Raw genomic sequence first — 12,877 nt, 5'->3', positions numbered from 1 at the left:
GATTTTGCTATTGCCTTGTGAATTCTCTTCTGTCAGCTATGAATATCATCCTGTATAAAAGTAGTTCTAGTATAGTAATTATAAATAAAAAAATTTAAAAAATTTAAAAATTATAAATAATAAAAGAAAAAAAATTAAAAACTCTTCAATACATAGAAATTAAACGTAAATATGATGTAAAGTAACTATCTCTACCTTATCCAGTCATATGGAAAATAAAATCTAAACTATATTTTTTAATTATTTCTTAAAAATCGTGTGATTTCTTTTTACATATTGCAACCCTTTGTGCTTGTTGGGGGCTGACAGCGCTTTTGCTCTACCAAAGCACTGCACATATACCGATGCTTTTTCAGTTTTCGTAATTTTGTTATAAAAAGTATCTTGTCATTTCTTGCAAGTTTCCAAATAATGTTGACTTTACTACTAAGTATATTTTTAGTTATCAACTTATGACTAACAGCACATTAATGAAATTTCTCGTTTCCTTTGCTATTTATTGTGATATTTTTTGTATTTCTTTCGTTTTTATAAAGTTTCATTACTTCTGCCTTCTGAGTACAATTCGTCTTCTGCTTTGAATAAAATTAACCATAGTCACAATTCGCTCGTATCATCATAGGTAGGTGTGGATAGCTTCACAACTCACAGTTAACTATTATTAATTGTTTTTTAGGGAAACCCTGGCCTATTTTAATCAAGTAAGTATGTTATGGTTATTAGCTTTATGACAACGTTTGATGTATTTCTGAGTAAACTAACTAGTGGAACGTACAACACTTTACTAAATTGCGGTGTACATGAAATGTTAATTAATGTGTTGTGTACCACACGGATCTATTAAGAAAATCTATTTGAAACTTTCACTTAACACGTGAGGTAAAGAGATATAAATTGAAATGTTCACTACATTTTAATTTCTATCTCTTTACCTAAAGGTAAGATGTACTTTATAATAGTCTAGTAAATTGGTTATAAACTTCGGTTGTTATGGTGATATATATACTAATTTGATCACATATAAACGGTCGTTTTTAATATCGATATCAAATTGAGATTTTTCTAGGCAAAATTCATTGTGTTTTAAAAAAAAAGTCAAAGATTAAAGAGAAATTTGCGTGCTGTTGTCTTTAAGAAAACAAAAAAGAAAGTATAAATCAGAGTTCTCCAAACTTTTTTGTGTCGTAGACCCCTTGCCATGTTTTTCCGTGTTGGGTAGACCCCCTACTTACCTGATATTGATTTCCTGTAAATTTCTAACCGTAGTAAAGTTTAGTGTTAAAAACTAAAAGTAAAAACACATGTTAATTTATATATTTGTGTGATATACTATCTGTTTATATTTTTTTTAAATGTTTTGTTAGCACTTTCCTTTTTAAGATTCTGGAAACAAATAAACGTATTTGTCCCACATTTGTATTTATAGAGTGACGAATTAAACAAGTCAGTGCAAGGTAGCGAAGCTCTGAGACTGCGACTCTCAGGTTTTTACAAGTTCAAAATGTATTGCGACTACAAAGCGAATACCAACATCCTACAACTTACACAATTTTATAAACAAATATAATAATTGTTTTACTTCATAGGTACTTTTATAAATAATGTAAATTTTTTGATATTATAAGATAGTATGATGTAAGTAAATAGGTACTATCAATGTATGTGTTGAGATCCAGTATCGTGGACCCCCATTTTCATTTTATTGACCCTCAATTTTTTTTTCGCTGACGTAGACTTCTTGCAGGCTGTCATAGACCCCTAGGGGTCGATATAGACCACTTTGGGAATCACTGATATAAATGAATCGCCAAATGTTCTGCTATAGGCAAAACTCATGAACAGCTTTTCAAAATCAGTTAGTTTTTCACGTGTTTCTCCTGTACGACCTAGCCTGTTGTTAGGAAAAAATAAAAAATCTCAATTCGGTTTTCCCATGTTTGTAGGTTAGTGCTAAGTATTTTCCTTAAATCGTAAAAAGGAAGTGTTATGATAAACTTCCCTTAATGACATTTACGTCCTCGTAGATTACCTAGTAATATACGTATATTTTCCTAAATATTTATTTCAATTATTTACTAATGAAATCAGTCAATAAAATTATCACTGTGTCTTTATTTATTATTTCTATTAAACTGTGATAGACCAATCACATTTGACGAAACGATATCTGTACTTAGAGTACTTAGTTACACATAGGATAATGTAAAATTTACAACTTTCATAAATGTTTGCTCTTTGGCATTTGCAGGTTAGCGCTCTAAATCTCTTTACGGTTTTTAAGATCAAGAGCTTCTTCAAAAGCCACGACTCGGCTGTTATTGTTGTTATAGTCTAACTTAACTGTAATAATTACATACTCTGTTAATCACTCTGACACATTATGTAATTTGATTGAAAATGTTTTTAATTTTACAATTAATTATAGAATGTGGCAAGAACACGATTCTTTCAAGAAATAGGGTTTTTGACACATTTTTTTGTATTCACAACATGGAGAGAAGGTAATGGCTGGTATGGTATGGTATGGTATGTCAATACTTATTAAATTGTTCACTTGACGGAATGACGGAAGCTGTACCAAATGTTATATCGCTATATGTTTGAAAATACACATTCAAACCGCTTTTACGTAAAACATTGATTAACCTACTTTTCTGTTTGTGGATCAACCTTCACAATCCCCTGCAAATATTGCTACGATCATTTATTTTTTGTTTTCTTTATTTTATCAACAATATAACTATAAATATATCCGCTCATTTATATAAATTTATATTTTTTATGCAATCTATAAAATTGGCTGCTTACTCTTCGTGAAACAAATTGAATTATTATCTTCGCTTCACAAAGGATATATTAAAATGAGTTTTATTTTTACTCTTTCTAATCTTATTATTTTAAGTACGCGGTAGCGTGCTTAGAAAATACCTTTTTGTCAAGAAAACCTTCGTTTGAATATGGATTTTACGGACAGCCTTTTAGATGAAATAAACAGCAGCTAAATACTTATTATTTATTTCTGTATTAAAAAAATCTTGCATAGTTATTTTCAACGTTTTGAAATATTTTTTGCTGTTAAAATTGTGTTGTTTATGTTAACTAGTAACAGTTTTTTTTTAACTACAATAGCTTTATAGTTGGTTATACCTTTTAGCCTGAAGAACTACAGTAACTTTATGAGGTTCCTCGGGTGTGTCGGTAGTATATAATGTATATTCGGTAAATAATGAGTCTCACCAATCACGCTCTTAGGTTGCCTATGCCGAAGATCCATGTAATGACTATATGCAATAGATACGAACCTCTTTCTATCAGTAGGTATTGTCAGACATTAAAAATGAGTCGCTCAAATTATTATATCATACTACTTAGAAAATCATGGCAAACGTAAATTATATCAGACGTACAATCGAATTGTCCTTTTTGTTGTACTTTCCAAAAATGCTTTCGCACAAATGTTAATTTATTTGATTTTTCAAACAATAGATAAATTTAATAATTTACGAACAAAATGATGCTCAGACTCAAAGTTAACACTCGTGAATGGATCAAACGTTTCTTTCAACCAGGAGCGAAGCTCTTCGCATCTGCCCTCGAGCTTGCCCGGGTACTTGATTTTATAAAGCCGAATACAAATCTTTCAGAATTTTTATACTTACAAAAAAATTTTAACCGAAAATTAGGATTATTTTAATTTAAAACGATTTATTAATAAAAATTGTTGTTACCCATTTGCGCGTTATTTCAGACAGATATTTATATTATTTCATTTATTTTTATTGTACACTTGCAGCAAAGAATTGATGAAAAATAACTAATAAAAAAAAATAGGCGGTCATGTCACTCAAAGCAATATCTTACAGACATCAGAAAGTATGTAAATAGTAGAAGGAATAGTAGCACGTGTGCCATTCATCGTTTATAAGTACATAGAGTAAAAGTATGAATATTTTAAAGATAATACTCGCACATATTTCAAACATTTATACTTTAAATGTATACCTAATCAACACATTGAGAACCACCTCGAAGGTAAACATGTAGATTGGCAGCTGGAATTTCAACCTACTGAGATAAACGTTCCTGTAATTACGTCACTGCTCGTTATCTAGAGTCACAATTAGAAAGATTTTCTCGTCGTACAACGTCGAGATCGGCTTGAATAATTAACTAGTACATATTAACATGATAGCTCAATCGTTGTCATTGTCTAGTCTGTCTAATCTTAAAAAGTTTTCATTGTAAATAAAGAATACAGCTATTTTAAAATTCTGTCATAAATTTTTGTTCTAGGAAACCACCACTATATGTATTTTTATACATAGAACTAAAATCCCGGAATTTACGCATGCTCCACCGTATATCATCTATAGGCTATAGATCATATAAAACAGATTCTTGCGTACGGTTACGGGCACTTCATAATGTTGTACAATAAAACATGTGCATAGACCCAGGGCGGTACATCATAGCCCAATTCATTATATTGTCTTTGCCTTCAACCACAACCCCCAAATTAAAACGGCTGAGGTGATAATAGTGATACATACAGACATAGATGATACATTTATGTCAGCCGATAGACGCCCATTGTAAAGTATGGGTCTTTAATGAAATTCATTATAAACAAAATGATTTACTAAATTTAATTACAATCATAAATGTTTCGAGACTTATTTATAAAATCATCGGTAAAGCAAGGATACGAATTTGGTATTAATTAACATTTGGGCAAATGTAACGCATGTTTATGCTGTATAATTATATTGTTGTTAGCACTACCGTTTGCAAAAGTACAACTGTGCCGACATAATTACCCCAGCAGTATTAACCTTCATCAGCCTTATTAAAAAACTACCACTTAGTTTTACTAAATATTACCAAATGAATTATTTGTAAATTCCAAAATAAAATATTTTTACCTCGGCTCGGGTAAAAACCTATGTGTTCTTATGGACTGAAAGCTACAAGGCTAACAAAAATGTCCAAAACCATTATTCCCAGAATAAAACTGTTTTACGTACAATGTTCCCATTCAATTATATGATGATGATAGATAGGGGACTGAAAAGCAATTAATTCTACTAGTCTCTTCATATCGATTGTCGGACGACCGCCCTAACTACTGGTCAAATCTCGTTTCAACATTGCAATTATGAACCTTCCAATATCACAAAATGTTTAGAATTAGATTTTAGATTATGAAAAGTTAAATAATTTCATACATGTTAAAAATATATACATACATCAATACCATGCATGAAGTAAATTTATTAATGTAGTGATTTTGGAATATGCAAATACATTTTACAACTTTCATTATAAGTAAGTTGAAATATACAGAGATTAAGACTAAGCTTATGAGTAAATAGTAGTAGTTAGAGTAATATACATAAATATTTTGGTCCTATATTTAAAAACATTAAGTGAAATTAAAATATATTTTTACTGTATACTTTATTTGAAAATATTTTATTTCTAATTAATTTATTCTACCAAAACTGTATTCTATAAAGGGTGAAGATGGATAAGTTTATGCCAAGTTTGTGTTTTTGAAGACACGGACGTTCAGCATACACCAAGTTTTAGTTTTAGAAAGTGAAAAATGGATTTCTATCAGAACGGCCCCGTATGAAAAAAATAGCTGTAAAAAATTGTCCGTTTATATTTGTATCCACACCAGTAATTGATTTTATAATTACTTTTTGAATGTTAGTTCGGCGGTGTTTTATAGATTATTTTAAAGTAGACGTTGGTTATACTACATCTTAAAATAATACACCTAAGAAAATAATATCTGATTGTTAAATGTTTTGGTAAGCGCACATTGGATAACGGAAAACCTAACTCGACATATTTTATTTCGTGTTGCCGTTAAGGCATAAGAAAGATTTAAATGGAATATTTGGGAGGTAAATAGAAAAAGTTGTTTTCTATTCGAAACCACACAATAATACCTAACTGAAAAACATTAGCCAAATTCAATAAAACGTATGTTAGAATTATTTTCAGTGTGCCTAAAAAACTTTTTAAAGACAAAATATTTTTTTTAACTGATATACTTGAATATTATAATTATATTATTGAAAAAAATACAATAGTCATTATAAAATATTTTTAAAACATAATGCTGGTATTTGATTAATAAGGTTAAGTTCGGAATGCTGTAAAAATATTTTTGGAACACTATACAGTACGAAGTACAATGATCATGTACACATAAAGATTTATGTGTAATATGGGATATGGAACCACATCGCTATTGAAATAAAAAAGCGAGGGCGCGTTTTTTGCCTGGGAATTTTCTGTGTAAAATCACGTTTGTTATCTTTTGATGTCTGAAATAAATTGAAAGGGGGGAGTATTGTATTTTAACCGTCGAGCCTTTTTAAGAGTACGTAGGTGTTATTAAATACCCTCATTAGATACTGTGTAGAAATTACTTTTCGTTTAGTTTTAAACGCTATTTCGAGAAATAATGAACATAGAATTAAAAGCGATAAGTTTTAAAAAAAATAAACGTGCGAATTTTGATAGTATCTTTTGTCAGTGGTTAAACAAGTCTGTGCGCAGTGTTTGTTTTTGTGAGAGATATGTAAACGTTACTATATCCTATATCGAACGGTGTTGTAGGCACTAAAATCAACAGGCTGACTAGCCATGTGTATTTATTCAGGTCCGAATTTCCGTCATAATTAATTTAAATTTGGTAAAGTAGACTGTAATAAATGTTTTAACTAAGGAAATCACATCAATATCTTAATGAAATATATATCTTTGCTTCATTTAAAAATTTGCTTGAACGCATAAGGAAAATATATTGCCGAAAATTACGCTGAGTCGCTTCGATAACGCGTCAACAAAGATGTTTTATAAATCTCTGTTGGCGCCACATTTTGCAGATGTTTACCATTTGTAAAATTACAAAATCATGTTCGACATCGTATCAAAACGGCACAGGCACCACCTTTCTAAATCACACCCGCAATGTAAAAGAGTACCTGGATCAGAGTTATGACGAACATAGTGTAACCGCTGAATGAAGATCTGAGACTTATTGTCAAACAATCGGAACGTTGAAAATGGCGTCCGAGTACGAAGAGGGTGGGTGGGTTGTCAAGACGGTCGTTTCAGCTCACAGACGTCCAACACAAGGCATAGACCTCCCTCAAAGATATTCTTGAGGGTATATACCATAATCGCCACAAGTAGGAGCGGGTTGGCGGCGTGTCAAGACGGTGCAAGGGAAAAACTAAATTATGATGTTCATTTTAGTGAAAAATGTTCTTTATTAGGTAAAACCCGTTAAGATACTGACAGTAATTTAAAATAGAAATCTTGCATTAAGGCTCAATAGCTGAATTGGTAATGAACATTCTGTGCAATCGACAACTGGCCTTGAAGTTTAAAAGCTTACGAGCTCAATATTATGTAAGGTTTTTTTCCAAAAGTTAACATTCCTTCATGAGTCTGGGTGTATGCATACATAATGAAGCTCCCGAAGACATCCTAGACCTTCCATTTCTTAGTTTTAAATCTAAAATTAGAGGTATATTATTAAATAAATCTTATCAAGCGTTTTTAGTTGATGGAAATGTGTGAACTTAGTTTTTTGATATATTTATTTGATTGATAGTATAATGTACTCATGAAAAAATGTTAAATTTTAAATTTAAATGAGTGTCTGGCCGACTTTCTTCAAGAGATCAGCGAGCTCCTTCCGTGGCCGCTTACTACTTCTAATGTTAAAAAATCGACAATTCAAAAGCGATAAATGATGATTCAAACATATCTTTATTTGAATTTTTATTTTTAAGAAAAGTATTTTTCTAACATAAAGAAGGAAAGAGAAGCAATACAATAAAAAGAATTGTATATATATTTGATGATTACTTTTCGTGTATAATAAATAATTTACGAAGATTTTTTTTATAATTTTGGGTTTATTTAGTTTATATCATATGTATCATCGCAATACCTTTACCAGCGTGAAAGCGACTTTGGCGGTTGTATTTACTCGCTTTTGTAATGTAATTTTGTGTATGGTGCGGTTATGAGGCTACAAGGCGTTTAATTGAATCGTACATACCTGTTTTGATATGGAAAAGGAATGAATATTACTGTTATTTAGCGTTGTGGTTTACAAAGTTTATTAATTTATCCCGCTTCCTGCCATTCCAATATTTCATAAGTATTTTGACATACTTCATAAAACTAATCACGGGAGATATGTTATGTTATTACGGTCTAATGATATTACGACGAAGACGAGAATTAACAAAGTTATTTTATAATAATGCTCTAATAAGTAAATGTAAGATGTGTTCTTCAAAACCTTTTTTTAAATCGAAGGATCAAAATGAAATTATGCTATTTAAAAGAACCACAAATAGTTTCCTTAGTTTTTCTATTATCGTAAAATGAATTAGAGCATTATGCGATTTTGCGATGAGCAAGTAGGTTTCATTGCTGAAACAAGATACGGACCTATTAGTAGATTATTTATTATTAATTAGGAGTATTTAAAAAAATTTCATTCTAAATTTGAATGAAATATCAGAGTTTGTGGTACATAAGAAAAATTCCAAATATGTTTTATCCACTATACATATTTAAATTAAAAATGCCTAGCTTTATACGAAACTTTACACACGCATTAATTTATTTGTGTTTACGTGCGTAGGTACGTAGTACCAGTCAGTAAATTTAGTAATTTTCGTTGCCTTTTAGAGACTGTAATTACTAAGTGCACGTTTCGTCTTCAAAAATATTCCTGCGAACCGTGTTCAGCAGGCGACGCTTGCACGACGTTAATTGCAATTTTAAGTACCGATTAACCGCCAGCGTTGAAGGGAAATTCGCAAAGAACTTGACAAGTTACTCGACACTAACATGACACGTTTCCAGCTTTTTTTTTAATAGAGCGCTACATCCTTTTTTTCCAATAACTAATAAAATTTTAGAAAAAGACGTATAGGACACATAACATGGGATAAGGGTTCGCCTATGGAATTAAGAATAGGTTCGAACTAAATGAAGCGATTGAAATTAGAGAGAATTAGATTAATAGAAGCTTGTTGTAATTTTTGTTATAAAAAATATTTTTCGGTTCTATAGATTTGAGATTGTCATTTCTATACATTCCGCCCTTAGGCCTTCGGGAAAATCGATACTTAGTGGTGTCTCCTTCTTCCCCTATTTCGCGTATTCATTGTATTGCGCGTTGTTTGTTGATGGGTTTCGATATTCAGTGTGCTTAAAGTGGAAGAGATCACGAACCGACAAGCGCAGTGTAGGACGTTCACCCACAAGGTGGATAGACAACTTTATTAACTTTCAAATAGTCTGGTCTTATTGAAAATTACAAGCATATGGGGGATGCCTAAGACTAACAGCGGACATCAACATGAAAGAAGAAGAAAAATAACTTTTGTCGATTTTTGAGCGACTTCTGTGTGTGATGTATGCCGTGTCACACTGTCGAATGTAAAATTTTTTGCGTGGCTGGTGTGGGCTGTTATTTTGATCAAATAGAGTACCTCGCAATAACTTTCCGAGTGTGGTAGTTGTTTAAAATACTACTTGTATTTTAGTATTGATTGGTGTCTGTTGTTGTGCTCATCAGGTTGTTATGAAAATTTTTGTTAATTATGTTGGCCGCTCTTTTAGTATAAACATCGTATTATATTATGTTACATTTGAAGCATCAACATGAAATACATAACAAAAGACGATAAATAAGCTTATCTAAGAACAGAAATATAAATCTAGTGTTCGCTTCAGTGTTAAACAGCATTCCCCGGCTGACCTGCGGTCTTGCGGTGACTGTCTAAATTGCATTGTAGAATCGAGTTCGGGCCGTCAGTTGAAAAGCTCTGAAGCCCGATATACGGGAGTAACAAAATTAGTTTCGATTTAGTTCCGCTACGGGCGGCGGAAATTGATGGATTTTTAAAGATGGAGGACAATGCATGCTTACTATTTACGTTTTCTTTGATCTTTTCACTACTACCTCTTATATTCATTAATATCTCTGTGTTATATTATTAAATGATAATATCGATAAAGTGTAATAACTGATTAAATAATATAAAAAAAACTTTTTTATACATATCTTTAGCTTTTTACTTTCATATATAATGTGGTATAATGCTTCTGCCCTTAAGTTGCGCTAAAATTTCATACCATGAATTATCTCTTCAGTACCCTCAAGGCAATAAGGCTTTTGAACTAACATTCTCCTCACCTCTCAGAAATAGGGCAACAGCTCTTATATGTAAAGTGGTCAACGCTGCTTTCAAGAGAATGTATGTAAAAATATACAGTTTAAAAATGAAGATTTCACACTCTCTGTTCTGAATTTTTAGTAGGTAAAGGGTAATTACATATTTATAGAGTTTCGTCATCGGTTGTTATCAACTTTATTTCAGGTCGTTCACTGCTGCACATAGATTCTAACCTCCTCCGTATATTTTTAACCGGTTTGAAGTGCTCTACTACTATACATCTTCTAACTCTCTTTACAAAAGAAAAAACCATTGTTCACCTTATAGGTGAATGTTTTACAGTACACTTCACTCCGGAACCTTATTTATATTACATGTAACTTTAAATATACAAATTGTCTTTTATAAATCTTATAATGCAATATTTATATAAAGGACTTTCCAAACCTGATGTTACCGTAATACCGGGGTTAACATATATGATCTTTAACTCGCCTTGACATACTATTGAAATTTACTTACGATTGACTCGTATTTTATAATTAAATTCCTCGACCTAATTCGTTTATTTTAAATACCACCGCATATTACAGATGGCTCGTTTTATTATCTAAAATTAACTTAAAATAAATTAACTAAACAAAAGTTTAATGACTTATTAGTTAAAAACATATGTACATTCATATGTACGCGTGAATGCTTAATGGATTGTTGACGTAATAAACAACGACATTATGATTTTGTAATTCTTCAGCTAAGTATGACGACAACTGCACGAGATAATTATAGAACTGGAAGACTTGTGGTAATATGAATATGACGTATGCTCTTACAGAACAATGTTTTTGTACAGTTTATTTTTGTGTACATACGAATAAATATAAAGTTGTTCAAATTATTTTCTGTCCAACCAAGGTAACTCTAACACCAAAGCTAAATAGGAATTGGATTTAGTCACAGAGTGAAGTTATAATGATTATAAGCAATCACATTAATTTTGTTAAATCTTTTGTGTCTTAACAGACTTGGTACCATCATAAATTTCTGGCCTGTAGCAGTCCAACCGAAAACAAATAAATAAAAGTATTTCAAAGTAATCAATCTCTTTATTTATTTATTTTTAATTATACACAGGTCTGTTACAAATATCAATAATTTTTTTTTCACTACTTGAATTTAGTAATCACATTATTATATTTTTAATTCTATGCAGTCCCTATATTTTATCTCGATTAACATTTAAAATTTGACAGCTATCGTGTTGTTGTAATTTATTCCGTAGTTTGTATAGAATAGAAATGTATTTCGATCATTAGTCTAGCTGCAATGTTTTTTTTCTTATTAAGAACTTTCCTCGTGTATTAAATAAAATTAAATTAAAAAGTGCCTTATTGGTAAAACCATTTCCGTGTTTTGCGCATGTTTGAAATTTAATTTTTATGTAAATAGATGATACCTATATCATCTGTTTACAATGTACACAATATTAAAAAATACCTTGGAAGTTTTCGAAAATAATTTGTATTTGTTTTAAAAGCAATGTGTTATTTTGAATATATAAAGAATTAGGTTACTTAATCTTAAAAAATATACTACTACATTATTACTATACGATTAAAGTAAAAGGCTACCATTTTACTTTCGTTATGTGACTTCTTTTGTTCAACAATGGCACTTAATACACAAGAGCTGTTGCCCATTTTAGAGAGGTTTCATTGAGTACCTCTCTGTATAGTATGTGCCAAAGTCCTTGTTCTTGCAAAAAGTTTTTCAGTCACGAGTTATTAAAAATAATGGTTTAAGTCTTACGTTTTATTTAAGTGGGAAATTTAAAACTCGTTATAATTACATATTGTAAAGATCCAAGAATGTGCGCTTGTCAATTTTCTATCCGGGTCAGAATTTAAATTTATACCAAAGCGAGTACATCTTTCTATTTTCAACTTTATGTTCTACTTTATGACTTTCCTACTTGAACATGTTGCAAAGTATACGATGCTCACTTACCCTTTTTTAATGTAAAGCCCGAACATATGAATCTTTTCTTTTGTTACTTCGTTAACAAAGAACCAATAGTATAACCAAAATTTACGAATAAATTTGATAATTTTTATCATCATTGTTATCGTTTTAATCATAAGATGTCAACCGCAGGTCATAGACTTCTCCCATACATTTTCAGTAGGACCATTTTGAAGCGGCCTGCATCCAGCTTTTTCCGACGACCTTTAAACTGTTACTCTATGGTTCACTCTTTAAAACCGTGAGGTCCAAGCTTTCTTCTTTACAAATATCTTAACTGCGTGGCGAGTGGTAGGCCCAATACCACTTCATCTTGCCAATCGGCAATAATTTTAATAGAATACGTCAATTGTAATTTGATTTTCGAATTTAGTAATGTCTATTGACCGTGGTTTTGTGGTCGATTATCGATTATGTTTTAGTAATGTGACGCTATAGTCAAGTGATTGATTATAACTGTCGTGTTGACGATTCTTTGAGTAATAATTTAATAAAACCTAGAGACGAAAATAAGTGACCTTTAGTAGAAATTTCATAAGAATTTGTAGTAAATAAAATATAGGCAAATACCAACATGCTAAAAATCAGATTTTAACAAATATTTCTAAACCCTTTATTGGTAGCCGACT

At 30.9% G+C, this 12,877-nt stretch overlaps 1 protein-coding gene across 1 annotated transcript in view; it reads right to left on the bottom strand.

The window, feature by feature from the left end:
* LOC137931175 (uncharacterized) overlaps window positions 1–12,877 on the bottom strand; it is a 46,455-nt gene that overhangs the window by 8,227 nt on the left and 25,351 nt on the right. The window lies entirely within an intron of this gene.

Source organism: Battus philenor, unplaced genomic scaffold (genome assembly GCF_028537555.1).
Source record: "Battus philenor isolate CCGP_79_NKW_IND1 unplaced genomic scaffold, ilBatPhil1.0.hap1 SCAF_7, whole genome shotgun sequence".
Lineage (NCBI taxonomy): Eukaryota > Metazoa > Arthropoda > Insecta > Lepidoptera > Papilionidae > Battus > Battus philenor.
Note: the sequence above shows the minus strand (reverse complement) of the source record. Positions and strands in the feature narration are given on the sequence as shown.